The sequence below is a fragment of the Amblyomma maculatum genome, chromosome 5 (genome assembly GCF_055883805.1).
Source record: "Amblyomma maculatum isolate TAMU_Amacu chromosome 5, ASM5588380v1, whole genome shotgun sequence".
NCBI lineage: Eukaryota > Metazoa > Arthropoda > Arachnida > Ixodida > Ixodidae > Amblyomma > Amblyomma maculatum.
In genome coordinates this window covers 63,906,180-63,921,497 of record NC_139348.1, presented here as the reverse complement: position 1 = coordinate 63,921,497, position 15,318 = coordinate 63,906,180, and the positions used below count along the sequence as shown (strand labels likewise).

Below are 15,318 nucleotides of genomic sequence, written 5' to 3'. Positions count from 1 at the left end.
GCGAAGGAAGTAGCACTAATCTTTTGGATTGCGGAGAGTTGCCATCAATAGCATTATGTTTTACCTGATAGGGCGTTTAACCAGCAGAACAGCCATCACCTAAATATCAAAGTGTATTCAAGTGATGGAGCGGGAGAGCCATTGTCTAGAAAATGCCGGTTTGGGACAGAGAAATAATCATGTTGAGTCAGCTAATTGGTAGTTTCACATGACTGAGTAATAAAATTTGCAGTGCGGATTGATGTCGCAGAATCGTAAAGAAGGGCCAGGGGGTAGGTGTAGTCAGCTCGGAATTCCTCTGAGACGGAAATCCAACCATCCGAGGTTCTGGGATTCCTGGGAGAAATAGGGCTTTCAGGCACGTTTGTACGGTTTGGTAAAATGTTGCTTTATATTTTTGTCCCATCATCTTTCTCATAACGTGGTAGCGTGCGCACTCTGATAATATTTATTCGCCCGATAATTAAAGCAAGAATGAAGGGATTGCGTACATCATGCGCGAAAGAGCACGTATATGAATTTGCTTCGGCTGTTTTACCACGGCATCTGGAAGGCCGACACTCCGTACGCGTTCCATACTGACCCTGTAGCACTCATCCAAATGAAGACAATTTTGACTGATCAGAACGTGCAACCAGAGCCTTATGGCCACACAGTGAAATAGCTTGTTGAGAATGCTATATCATTAAATTATTAGATAGGCACTGCATTACTCTTGGGTCAATTACACCTGCTCGCTGAATACACTGAGCCTATGCAGCCACAGACAGTCCATTCCTTTAGGCATCCATTAGAGATAGAACTAAATTATTAGGGCTAGATCACAACGCTACTAATGGATGCCGCTGAAGATTGTGTTCAATAAATGTAGTGTAGTGTTACGCCTCCCATGATTAGTCCTACAAAAGCACGGCCTTATATCACCAGCGTCTGCGGAGCAACTGACCACGGCGGCGATCAGACCTGTGAGCCAGCAAGGGGTTCTAAGCATTTCTGACTCCGAGGACAGGCCGCCATTGGAAAACTGACCCTGGTAACATTTAATGCTAAAACTCTAGCTAGTAAGGCACGTTTAGCGGTGCTCTTAGAGGAACTAGAGGGCATTTATAGGGACATGATAGGGCTTAGTGACGTGAGGAAGCCAAACGAGGCATATGATGTACAGAAGGGCTGGGAAGGTACTGTGCTATTGAGGCTTACCAGAGAAACCAGAACGAAGAGTAGGTTTCATTATCAATAAGGATATAGCGGGTAAAATAGATTAATTCTATAGCATTATTAAAAGGATAGCCGGCATCGTAATGAAGCTTAATCAGCGGTATAAGCTGAACGTTGTACACGCATATGCGCCTACATGTAGTCATGATGACCAGGATGTAGAAATCTTCTTGAAGATTTAAAATCGCCAATGGGGAACGTAAAAAAATATTATACTGTACTGATGGGTGACTTCAATGCGAAAGTAGGTTGAAAGCAAGCTAGAGAGCACGCAGTGGGCAACTATGCCATTGGATTAAGAAATAAAAGGGGGAGGAGAGTTACCATTTCAGTTTGCTGATTGTATTAACTTAGCAATCATGAATACCTTCCTCAGCAAACGAAAGAACTGGAAGTGAACATGAAAAAGAGTCTAACGTGGAGACTAAAGATGAAATTGATTTCACAGTGTCTTCTAACCCCGGAATTATGCAGGATGCAGAAGTAACCGGAAAGGTGCGATGCAGTGACCTCAGGATGGTAAGGTCTCGAATTATTACGGAAATAAAGAGGGAGGAAAACAGATCAGTGAGGACGAATTCCATCAAAGAAGTATCGGTCGGGGGAAAAGTAGAAGAATTCAGGCTTTTCTTGCAGTATAGATACTCAGTGCCAATCGAGCAAACCGACCTTAGCCTAGAAGCAAAGAACTATAATTTCAGAGATATCATTACTGAGTGTTCTGTAGAAGTAGACAGCAGAATTACTAGAGAGGATACCGGTAAACTGTCTAAGGAGACGAATGATTACATTAAGAAACGCCAAAAAAGCCACCAACCGGAAAGAGCTAGCAGAGGTATCAAAGCGAATCAATAGGCGCAAGGTGACCGACATAAGTATATTTCATATCTACAGCGCGATAAACGGGACAGGAGAGAAAACATGTAACGACAGACACAGCGCTGTGTCTGTCGTTATATGTTTTCTCTCTTGTCCCGTTTATCGCGCTGTAGATGTGAAGCCTCGCCACCAACTCCCCCAACAACTGACCTTGTCAAGTAATTATAACATGGGGAAAATTGTACATGCTCTAGAGGATGGTAGTAGCCTAAAAAACGGTAAGTAGTAAATTAGGCGTAGGCAAACCGATTTTTGCACTGAAGGACAAGGCGTGCAATGTCATTACTATAAATGGACAAGATAACCAAGGTAGCCGAGGAGTTCTATACGGAGCTCTACAGTAGCCACAATAGTCAGGACAAAACTAAATTGACTGTAATGAAGAGCAATAAGACGAAAGACGAGGTTAAGCAAGCATCAGAACGGATTTATTGAAAGACGGAGGAGATATAGTGCTGGAAAACCTGGCCGCCATATACACACTTTGCCTAATGAAGTCGACAGTACCGGAATTATGTAAGAACACACATTATCATAATTGATAAGAAAGGAGAAGCTACGGACTGGACAAATTACAGACCAAACAGCTTCCTATGAGTTATGTACAAGGTATTTACAAAGGTAGCCGCTAATTTAACCAGGACAACGATAGACTTTAATCAACGAAAGGATCAAGCAGGATTTCGGAAAGGGTACTTTTTCATCGATCATATCCACACTATAAAGCAGGTAACAGAAACGTGCCAGCTCCTATACAGAGCATTTATTGACTACGAGAAAGCATTTAATTCGGTTTAAATCTCAGAGGTCATGCAGGCATTGCAAGATCAGTGTATTGGGGAGCACCATGCAAAGTATTGGAGTACATCTATAGTGGCGGCACAGCAACCATAGTTCTGAATAAAGAAATTTATGAAATTCTAATTAAGAAAGGTGTTCGGCAAGGAGACATGATCTCCCCAGCGCTATTTACAGCTTGCTTAGAGAGTGTATTCAAAGGCATGGAATGCGAGAAGTTAGGCATCAATGGACGATGGAGAATATCTTAGTAACCTGGGATTCGCTGATGACATTGCCCTAATCAGTAGCTCAGGGGACCAACTGCAAATAATGATAAATGATCTAGACAGGAGGAGCAAAAACGTAGGCCTAAATAATAATATGCGGAAGACTAAGGTAATGCTGAATAGCCAAGGAAAGGAAGAGCAGTTTAAAATAGGAAGCGAAGCATTGGATGTGGTAGGCGAGTATGTCTACTTAGGGCAGGTAGTGACTGCAGATCCGGAACACGACAGGGAAATAAGTAGAATAAAATTGGGATGGATCGCATTTGGACGGCACTCAAACATTACGACTAGCAGCTTATCGGTATCGCTCAAGAGAAAAGTTTATAAGAGTTGCATTAGACCGTTACTCCCCTTAGGGGCTGAAACAAGCAGGTTAACGAAAAGTGTTGTACTTAAGTTGAGGACACTTCAGATGGCCATGGAACAGAAAATGGTATATGTAACTTTAAGAGATAGGAACCATGCAGAGCGGGTGAGATAAATAACCCATGTTACTAATATTCTACTCGAAATTAAGAAGAAATGGGCATGGACAGGGCATTTGTAGTTCGAAGAAAGGATAAACGATGGTCTCTAAGAGTAACCAAGTGGATTCCAGGGAAATGCAAGCGTAGCATGGGGCGGCAGAAAATTAGGCAGGTGGATGACGTTAAGAAATTCGCAGGGGTCAAGTGGATGCAGCTAGCACACAGGAACGGGTTAGTTGTAAGAAAATGGGAGAGGCTTTTGTTTTGCAGTTATAGTCCCGCTGATGATGATGATGTCACGCTACAAATTAGCGATCAATGCTTTCTGCACGCGAGCGAACGCTCCCAGTTCTGTACCTGCACTACAAATGCCACCTCAGAGTGAACGCACGCAGCACCAGTACCGTGGACATCGTAAATTTAAGACCTAACATTTTTGGCGCCTGCTACAATGAAAATTTATTTAGCTTGTTTAAAATTTCTAATGCGGACCTATACAGATGCGCGCGTGGTAGGCGTGGCACCTCTCGGGGAAGTGAAGATCATAGCTACTGTTTTGCGCAGACATTTATACCCAAAACAGTTTTGCAAGTATTTAACTCATGTAAAGCCCTCAGGCAAGAGCCCTTGAGGTATCTAAAATAAATAAATACAATTTAGCAGTTTGGAAGACCACGACCGGGCACAGCTTGTACATCCTGCAGCACTGGTAGCTGGCCGGTAACATTGATAATGGAACACCAAATATCACGTTGCAGGCAGCAAATCGAGCCGGCATATATATATTATTTTTACAACTAGTCTAGCTTATACAATTAAATCTTAGCGGTTGATTCATGTAACTTGTATGAGGACTGAAATTTCATGCGCAATATATGTTAAATGTCAGGGGCATATAGATGCGTGCGAACAATGTGTTATGCAGCATTTCTGCATGGCCTACTGTTCTTTTGGACTCCTTAGTTTGCTTTCTAAAAAGCAAATCACTGAACATTTATTATTTGAGGTCCTGAGGTTAGTAGTAATTTTGGTTTCTAAAACTTTCTCTCTTGACATGGCACTTCAGGAATCAATGCTACTCAAGAAGAAATTTCAGTATTCTAGTATGCCAATTCAGTACACAAAGGGTTATCGTTTCTCCGTCTCGAATTGTTATAATTTAGGCCACTACTGAGAGGTTCGCAAGCAAACTGCCTCTATCACAAGTTGTGTTAAGGAGCATTCGATTAGTGTAAGTTTTGCATTTGTAGTTTCACATGGGTAGAAAATAGATGCGCGCTGTAATCACGCACCTGGCATTCTATATTTTGTTGATCAATGACGAAAAGGAAAATACGTATAAGCTGTAGCAGTACATTCCCTGAAAACTAGGTACATGAAAATCGGTGTCCATACTAAAGGTTTCTTTTCAGCTTGCATGATTGTTAAGAGGATCGCTTTGAATTACTTCAAACACATTTGAATGAGAATGTTGAAGACGTAAAATGAGCCAGGTGGCACGGCCTTTGTGTGCATTTTTCATATCTCAACCCTATGGTCGCCACTTCGCGCAGTGCATATTATGTGCAAAGTACATCTCATTATTTCCAACCCCTTTGTCACGAAAAAACTCCATAATGCCATTCTTTCAAAATAAAAGCGTTTTTTGTTGCACTTTAATGTTCTCCTCCTCGAGAAAAAGTGAGCAAAGCAATATTTCAAAATAGAAATAAATGTTTAGCAGTGGGAAGGAATATAATTTTCCCATTATATTGGTTTATTCTCAACTTTGGTCTATTTTTGACCTTCAAGAACAAGTTAGGATGGATTTTGAAACAGCTGTGAACGGTTTAGGGTACTCGCTGACTTTGGTTCATCATCTCGCTTTTTGAGTTTTCAGTGTCTCTGTTTTCCTATATTCATATATCATAATTTTGACTTGACAATAAGAATGGGTTCACCATTGAACGTGCTTACTAACTTAAATCTGCTATTTTTTGACCGGACAACTTTAATCACACTATATGTGAAAGTGCGGTTGATAGCAGGTATGGTTATAATAGATGGGTCTCACTTGGGCACTGCTTCATTTTTTATTATACTTGGCGCAGGTGGAAAGGTAGCTTGAATTTCTTATCCGCATGTTACTTTTCTTATTTCCACTCGTGGAAGATCTACTCGAGGGAACACGACGAAAGTGTTGCAAGGGCTGGGAGAGATAAAACGATTAGTACGCATAACTTCTGTTTATGACAGTACAGTATTATTTAATACGTGTTAGTTGACATGCATTAAGTGCACCATTTCAGGCTGTTTTCTTTCACAAACCAGTAGTGAAAAGCGAAGCCGTGTCAGGGCTTCAAGCATGACCACTCGTTATCACTGGCGTGCTCCAAATGTACTGTATTGAGGCGGCCGGTTGAAGCGATGTAGGTGTTTTCTCTCCGTCTATGCCAGGCTTTAGGAGCTCGAGGAACTAGAATAAAACACCTCTTTTAACTCTAGGTAGATATTCTTGAGCTCCTCGGACGCGTTCTGCTCGGGCGCCTTCCCTGGGGAGGATATTCAGAACAATATGGGTCGATTATGTAACCTTTGCAGATATCAATACTGTCCTATGAAGGCTATGCATTCTTGCTAACTAAAGAATATAACATTTTAAAAACAAATTGTATTTAATTAGTAGGGCTAGCTAGTATTTTTACGTATTACTAATCCTAAATAGTTGCTCTAATTATTGCTTTTATTTTCTAGAAAATGATGCAATAGAAGTGGAGCCTACTGTTCATTCTATTATTAAAGCCGCAGAAAGTGCTTGAACTCTCGAACTTAACAAACGCTGCCTTTATGGTGTATTAAAGCTCAATGAAATGCTCCTCGAGGGTGCATATTCTTCATGTGCATTTGAAGTGGCCGACTCTCGCAGTGACAGTTCATGGGAGACCAACTATACTATTTGACCTTTTCATTTATCGAGTTCACAGTTTGGCCTACATTGTCCTGTTGCCCTTGAAATGCGTACTATAAGTGGAAGCCGTTGCTGAATGTCTTTTATTGCATTGGTTCCAAGTGTTAAGGGCATTAGCTGGGTTTACTTACATCTGTCTGTTTCTCATTTGTTTCTCCATCACTTTCAGATTCAAAATGGCGGCTATACCATATTGCCGCGAAACCTTCAAAACTGTATTTGTTGTTTTTTAACAGCCGCCGGCATACAGGCTTATCACTCTGATTGTGGACCGCGTATCAGTTCCGTAATCTTTGTTTGTTAATGCTCGACGTCGCGAGTCACACATTTATCAGTTTTGTTGTAGCACAAGATGCACCGAGATCTGTCTCGAAGGTTCCGGCCACTCGGGTGTCTTTCCACAATGTTCCAGCCCGTGCTGGTAGCTGCTTGCGACGTTATCTAGATTGTTCTGTGCAGCCTTTAAATTGAGCGTTGCCGAGTGTGACGGGTATTCTTTGTTCGACGATCGACGAGTACGTTTGTTGCTATCGCCGCCGCCGAGTTGCTTAGTTCTTTTGCGGGCGCAAGTCAGCCCCAATAAAGAGTTATTTCAGTACCATCACGCCTGTGTTTCCTTTTGGCGTGTACGGCCTTGTCACCACTACGTGACATCTGGTGGAGGTGCTGCCTTTGATCCTTTAAGCGAAGACCCAAGCCGTGTTCCTGTCGCCCTGGAAGACCAGCCTACAGGTCACCGAGCCAGCCGCCGACTTCAAGGCCTACAACCCGAACACGGTCTGCTGCCTGACCCCATTCGATTTCGGAAGGCATCGACTCTGACAATGGCCCAGCCTACTACAGCACCGGTTGTTTTCGTCCAACCCCGTGAGCCCCCCTGCTTCCATGGACGACCGGATGAAGATGCTGGAGACTGGATGGACCTTTTCGACCGTGTGGCAGAATTCAACGGCTGGAACGACGCTGCGAAATTCAGGCAGGTCTACTTTGCTCTTCAAGGACATGCCCGAGTTTGGTTCGAAAATCATGAGGCAGCTATGAAGGATTGGGAGATTTTCAAGGAAGCGTTTTTGACTGCCTTTTCAAGCATCGTCCGAAAGGAAACAGCCCAGGCCCTCCTTCTGTCAAGACTTCAACTTACTGACGAGCCTTTCCTGGCATACGTTGAGGAGATGAAGCGTCTCTTTCGCCGCGCCGACCCTAACATGACCGAAGGTGAGAGAGTCAAGTTTTAATGCGAGGCGTCAAAGAATCGCTTTTTGCAAGTCTTGTCCGAAATCCACCAAAAACCTTGGCGGAATTTGAAACGGAGGCGTCTACAATCGAGAAGACGTTGGCCACCCGGATGCGCCACTACGAGCGACCACTTCAGCCGGACTGCTCAACCCACTACCCCAACGCAGCTGCAAGCGGAGAGAACCTTCGGGACCTCATCAGGAAGATCGTGCGAGAGGAGCTCCGCCGAATGCTGCCATCATCGCAACAAACCCAGGTGGCGACGCTCGCAGACGTCATCCGTGAAGAAGTCCAGCAGGCGCTGGGCGTTCCTCAAGCGACGGCTACGACTGTTCCAGCACAAGAGGCAACAGCGATGAACTACGCTGGTGCATTACGTCGCCCTGCGCCCCGACGTGATGACTTTCCGAACCCTCGCCGCTACCATCCTGTTCCTTAAAACCGCCCCTTGGCCCCCGCCCGCCAATCCTACCAAGAACCGACAAGCCCCAGGAAGTGCGACGCATGGAGGACAGCGAACAACCGGCCATTATGCTTCCACTGCGGTGAGGCCGGTCACATTCTGCGGCACTGCCGTACCGACGAATCGGTCTCCGCGGATTTGCAGTCGACGCTCCACGACCTCGCCCAGGTGAACGACTGCAAGCAGTCGACAGCTATCTGCGTAGCGGTAAGATTACGCCACCAAGCCGTCGGTTCAGATCTCCATCGCCGTACGGGGCCCGCTTTGCGTCGCCAGGCCGTAACTATGATGAGAGTATGCGCGGAAGGTCCCCAAGCCCGCCGAAAAGACGAAGATCCTCCGCCGCCGACGACCACTAACGACGACGCAGCCATTTCACCGCCGCTCCAAACGACAACATCAACAACACGATCAAATTGCAAGCCGACATCGTCGCCCAGCGAAGTAACAACGGTATGCCCCGGCCATGACCTGAAGAAACGACGGAGCCGAGATCGGACACCAAGGCCCACATAACCAGCGAAGACAACCTTGACGTCGCCGCCTACCTGCAGCGTGCAGAGAAAGCCCGACGACTCGCACTGCTGCGTATTAAAGACCAACAGCGCACCGACAGCCGACGATAAAATTTACGACGACGCCACGCAGAGTACAATCCAGGAGACCAAGTGTCGTCCATCCGTATGAACTGCAGAGTTCTGAGTGGTGTCATACAAAAAGGCACCATATGAAGGATAGAATTTTTTTCGACCTGAATCATAACATGTGCGCGGGAGTCTCAGACATTTGGCACTGGAAACCATGATGGTGTACGGCCTTCGGGGTTCGGGCAGCCATGGCGGGCAAACCAATAGTCGTAGAAAATTGCGGGTAGTACCAAACGAATTGTTGATTCTTGAATTATACAACGTCAATGTTCGGAGACTATACTTAAACAGTGTGAAACTCGAGCCTTTATTCGAAATGTCTTTTTCCGTCTGTTTCGTTTTTTTTTCTTTTCTTTCTTTTAGTTTGCAACAAACATGGACGTGAAAGTGCTGCTGCTCCCCACGCATAGTTGTACAAGATCAATGGGTTTGTTTCAGCCATCAAGCATTGACTAAAGAAAGTAATGAAAGCGCGCTGCCGATTCGCCATTCGACTGCACAGCGTTTCCTCAATTTTCTCAACAAATCCATCAAAATTTTTCTAACATTAATCACAGTTATTGTTCAAGGTAACAAATCTTAGCAAAGGTCTCGTCGAGGCAAATCGTTTGGTACTACCGGCAGGTGTCTAGGACGAGTTGTTGAAAAGAAGCTTATCCCGCCTCATAACCCAAATTGTGACCAATTAGACACCAAAGGGCGAAGGAGCGAATACCACATCATAGCAAGAGTACGTTTACACTAGTAATTTTACGCGTAAAACCCAAATCAACATTCAGACACCACGCCTGTCTCTTCCAGCCATAGGGCCATAATTTTAGCCCAATGACGCATATAAATGGTACCCGATGTGGCGCTTGTCGGGAGAGAATATATAGTTGAACCGATACTAATACCACTGAAATGCCATCTCCAACACTCCGTTCCCGGTCGACCCCTTTCTCTTTAAAGTTTTATCCTCTGCCTTGCGAGGTGGAATTTTTTTTTGTGGTTTGGCCTAATTACCCCCTCGAACCTGTTTTCTCTCTCGCCCGACTGCATGCCGCACCATTCAGTCGCCCTCTGTCTCTCTTGATTAAGGAGAAAACGGCTCTGTGAGTTCTCGGTCGGTGTGGGTGTTCCCGCAGGCTGCTGCTTAGTCACTTGTTTGCCCCCCCCCCCCCCCCCCTTTTCCTTTCACCTTTTATTGTGTTGATGGCTCTTCTCACAACGTGTGCGCGGCACGGGGAGCACTCGCTGAACGGCGCTTCGGGATTCATGCACCTGCTCGGCATTGCTCGCTGCTGCGCACCCAAGATCCGGTTTCTTTGTCAGTGTCTGGGGGGCCAGAGTTAAAAGAAAATGTACATACTTGCCCATCTAAACAGGTGTTCTTGGCTCTCTGAATCTTACCTTTACGCCTTCCTTTTGGACGGGAAAGAAGACGCCCGTGCATTGTCTCCGGCCGACGGCATCTTTTGTAATTCAAAGGGTAAATACTTTTCGTTGTTTGTGTTAATGAACGCGTCAACGTGTCGTCACTGCATCATCCAGCATGATTATTATCACACGATTAAACTCAGCATATTTGGAGATGTTCGTAGACTGCGGAAACGAAAAGCCTCTTCTGACATGTTGTGAGAGCGCCTGCGCACCTCAAAGGCTCTGTCCGGAAGACCCTACACGTGAGTAACCCTGTATTTTCATCTCGTCATACGTTGGAAATATACTACAGTAAATGGGACACTTCGCAGTTTCTTCAGCAGGAATTGAGAATGAGAATGCTGAGACGAGTTCTTGATAACTTTATGAGAACTCTCAGGCTTGGCATGTGTGCAAAGCAACGCTAAACGAATGGTGAGAATTTTAATGTTCGTCTTTGGTAAGACTGGTCCTCCGAGTCTGTCCTTTCGTCTACCATCTGTCGCGTCAAAGTGTCCGTCGGTCATCCACTGGAAATCAGAAGCGCTTGTTCTTGTAATGCAGCAAACAGGTTAATGCTAGTTCACATACAAATGATAGTCAATTTGGTCTTAACGGCGGCATTGAAGCCAAATATTTCGAAATTGTAATCTTGTCGTTCTTCCTGCCTGAGCCGCCGCAACCGCTCAGAGTACTTTTTTTTTGCAACGTAGCGGCAGAAATCGCGAGAGATTTCATTTCTATTTAATCTCTGTAGGGAAGTCCGTAATGCTTATTTACCATATTTTTTTTTTCATGCCTGTAGGGCCGCGCCCGAGCATCATCACTTGCAGGTGCACGTCTCTGGACGGCACCGCCACCCGCCTGTCTGCTTCTGGTATTGTAGAAGCGGTGCTCCTTCTACAAGTGGGCCGCGGGTGGGGAGAGCCGAACGGACCGTCGGCGCCGGATTTGCGGGACAGTTTTAGCCCGAAGGTCTGTCATGGGAACAAGCGTAGAGAAACGTGCTGCCAGGTGCTCGCGTGTATGGCACCCTTTGTACTGGGCGGTAGCGAGCACCCAAATGACCCTTCGGCCCTTTTTTTACACTGCGACTTTGAGCAGAGCGAAAGGACGTTTATCCTGTCTGCAGATGCGACAAAAGAGTGCCCGAAGAAGCATTAACGAGTTGACTCGGATATTGTGCTCAGAGCGGGCAAGACAGAAGCTCCCCTTTAATCCGGCGCCAGGCCTGCAGAATGGCGGCTGGTTGATCTTTTCCTTTCCATGTCGTTGCTCGTAGTGGTAAGCACGGGTGGCGCGGAGCAGTGCACTGTGGAAAGGATTCAGCCAGCAGCGGCAGCGTGGATGAGAAGGCGGTGTGCGGGAGACAAGTGGTAAGAAAGTCTCCTGAGAGGAAAGGGTTCCACACCCTCACTGTGCAAAGAGTTTTTTTGTGCTTTTTTGATGTAATTTGTATTGCTAGTGGACCCTGGGTTAGAGGCTAAGGCCAACCCATGGGAATGTGCCCATCTAGCATATTTCCTTATTGGACAGTTGATGTGTGGGGCTGGCCTCTGAAAATGACTGCCCCTATTTCTTTGTTTTGTGAAGGAATAAAATGAAACGTGATCCAAGAGAGTTCAGTCCAGTCTGAGCTGGGGCTCCAGGCGTAGGCATGTAACGCGGCTATTCTCCTTAGGCTCTAACTAGTTACGTCGAAGAGTAAAGTAGCGCAGTGTTGTTTTTGTAAATTCATTTGAACGTCCAATTTTGCTCTCTATCTCTCTCTCTCTTTATATATATATATATATATATATATATATGTCATGCAGTAAATATATGCTCTACCATCATCACCTTCAAGTACGCCACCTGGTCTTCTCTTTGCCAAACTACATAACAGGAAGGGTTTAAAGAACCTTCCGAAAAGGAACGAACGACAAACTCTACTGGCGCAGCTCGACAGGATTCGGCGCGTCTCATCTACAAGGTCAAGCATCGCACCGGCAACCACAGGCCATTCGACACGGAGCAGCGAGGAACCGTCAAGGGACGACTGTACCTCGGCTGCCGCCGGCGCTGTTGGAGCGGACGCATCATCCGGGGTCTGGGCGGCAGACAGCAAAATATCTGCGCCGGGTGAGTGGGATTTCTTGCGTTTGTTGAAGTTGGCATGGTGGTTGGTTTGTGTCGCTTATGGTTGAGACGAGGAGAATGCTAGCCGCTAAAGAAAGCGAATCTAATCCTAAGAGTGAATCGAGGTCGAATCCTCAACAGGAGCAGCAATCGCTATAGGGCGGAGTAGAAATTGTTGCTGATCAGAGTGAGGTAGTGACCATGGAGGGCGATTACAATGTGGAGAGCAGGTTACAGGCCGGCGACCAGAGACCGACATTGTCACAAGACGCGACAGGAGCCGCGACAGAGAGGATGGCTATTTGCCGTATGGAGTTACAGGTGGAAATGGAGCTCCGATTGCGTGAAATTGAATCCCGAGAGCGACTAGCCTTAAAGCAAATGGAGCTTCTGCTGTCGAATGGTCGACTGCCACCGCTTGGGTCGGGACGGAGCGATGAGCGAGGTGTAGGTTCAGATTCAATAACACAGTGTGCGAAAGTCCTTAAGGGATATAAAATGCCATGTGATGCTGATGTGCCACTGTGGTTTGAGGAGGTGGAGAAGCTGTTCGCTACATTCAGTGTGCCGTACAGTAGCCGAGTGCATTTAATTATGTCGGCACTGACAGAGCGAGTCCGGTACTTGCTTCGTAACCTCGACGGAGCGGAATGTACGGCCTATGAGGCCGTAAAAGGAGCGGTTCTAAGTGAACTAAAGCTAACCCCGGCTGAGTACCTTGAAAAATTTGAAAAAGCTGTGAAAAGGAAGGACGAGACATGGGCTCAGTTTGCATCACGCTTGAAAACGTACCGAGCATACTACATCCAGGCTAGAGAGGTGGACTCAGTAGGAGCACTGACCGCTTTAATGGTGTCCGATCGCATTAAGGCAGGTCTCAGCACGGAGGGCATTGAATATGTGCGCATTCGCGAAGGAGAGAGTTGGCTGAACCCTAAAGAGCTATCAAAGGCTCTACAAATCTTTGAGCAGGCAAAAGGTAAAGGCCGGGCTACAAAGCACGTTACGGTGCCAGTACAGCAAGTGAGCCAAAAACAGATTAATGCTGAAAAGCGCACAGTAAAATGCCACCTATGCCATGGACAGGGGCACATTGCTAGGAATTGCCCGCAAGCAACGGGAAATGAACCGCGCCTGAAACAAGAAAATGTGCACGGACAGAGGGTGCAGAAGGTCGCGTTGGTCGATCAGACAGAGGTAAAAGAGCCAGTGGTTAACCAAATTACGGGTTTAACTGCTAGAGGTGAGGTGCCGATCCAAAGTTCGACGGCAGCCTCATCAAAACTTCGGTTTGTAGACTTGGTGTGCGGGGACGTTCGCACAGAGCAGTTCTTGATACAGGTAGTGAAATAACCGTAATACGAGAGAGCATACTACCGCAGGAGCTGACGCAACCATCAGAGATAGTGAAGCTAATGTCGACTTTCGGCAGATCAATTCAGACGAAGTTAGCGACGATTCCTATGAAAATATCTAAGCCAGGAACAGTGGCAGATCAACAAATAGGCATAGTATGGGCCCTCGCTGATGAGCTGACCGATGGGGTGAACTGTTTGCTGTCATTAGACGACTGGCAACTGCTAAATGAGACCAGTGAGGGGATGCACACGAATACGAGTACTGAAGTCAGTGGTCCGCCGGTTACAGAAGTTGCAACCGCAGGAAATCAGAATTTGAGGCACTGATATGCGAGGTAAGCGAGGAACTGAACGTCGACAATCCATGGCGAGAGGAAGCTGATTCAAGTGAGAGAGAAGATGCAGTTTCGTTGTCCAGCCAGCGTAAAATGTTTCGAACAGTGCGGGTGGGCAAAGACAGTTTGAGAAATGCATTGGAGAATGTACCTGAGCATATTGAAGTAGCTGGCCCACTAACAGCGCTGACAGAGAAAAGAGTCTCCAAAGTGATCCCGTGGTCGGATTATGCGCAGTGCGTATTATAACAGCCGAAGGGCTCGCTCTGTAGAACAGTGGCGTTGAGCACTCCGCAACCTCTTGAGCCATACTGGCTGCTCACTGATGCATCAGCAACGCCTGCTGGGACTTGTTTGGCACAGGCGGCGGAAAAGTGCTATGAGAAGCCCATAGTGTTCGCAAGTCATCGCTTCGGCACGACTCAGGCCAGGTGGTCGATCAGAGAGAGTGAGGTGTTCGCTATTATTTGCGCTCTAAAGAAACTCGATCATGGGCTCTTCGGCGCTGAGGCTAATGCCGTCTCTGAGAACCGCCTAATGACGTGCACTCCACACGGGGCTAAATTAGGTACGTGGGCGCTGGCCCTCCAGCGTAGCAACATAACGGTGAAACACAGCAAAGGCATCGGTAATATAAATGCAGATGCGCTATCCATGGCCCCTCACATTAACCTTAGAGTCAGAACTAGCGATGCCACCATGCCAGCCTAGACAAGCGTGAATGTTCCTACTCAGCCGACGCTGGGTGCGGTGGCGTGTATGTGATATATCGGACACTTGGAAGAGAGTTCTCACTAATTTTCAGCTGGTGTCGTCAGTGTTGTGTGCGCGGACTTGCGAGCCGAGACGAACAATATGACTTTGTGTGTACGTCTGTGTACATGAATGTGGACTCCCTGCAGATTGATATTGCTGACTGCTTAGCAGACCTGGACAACAGCATCCACCAAAGTTGTGTTTTGTGATTTGCTTACTTCGGTGTATGTGTTTTTCTATGAGTGCCGTGGTGACGTATAGACATTGGCACCCCAGCAGGAATGACATTACTTCCGTAAAGGTAGTGCGGCCCTTGTGAAGAGCTAGTATGAACGAGCTGAAAGCAAGCTCGGGTATACTCTTAGAAGGGGCGTGTAGGGCCGCGCCCGAGGATAATCACTTGCAGGTGCGCGTCTCTGCACGGCG

At 46.6% G+C, this 15,318-nt stretch overlaps 1 pseudogene; it reads left to right on the top strand.

Moving 5' to 3' along the window:
- The first annotated feature begins 12,644 nt into the window (after positions 1–12,644).
- Positions 12,645–15,101, top strand: LOC146188419 (uncharacterized; annotated as a pseudogene).
- The last annotated feature ends 217 nt before the right edge of the window (positions 15,102–15,318 follow it).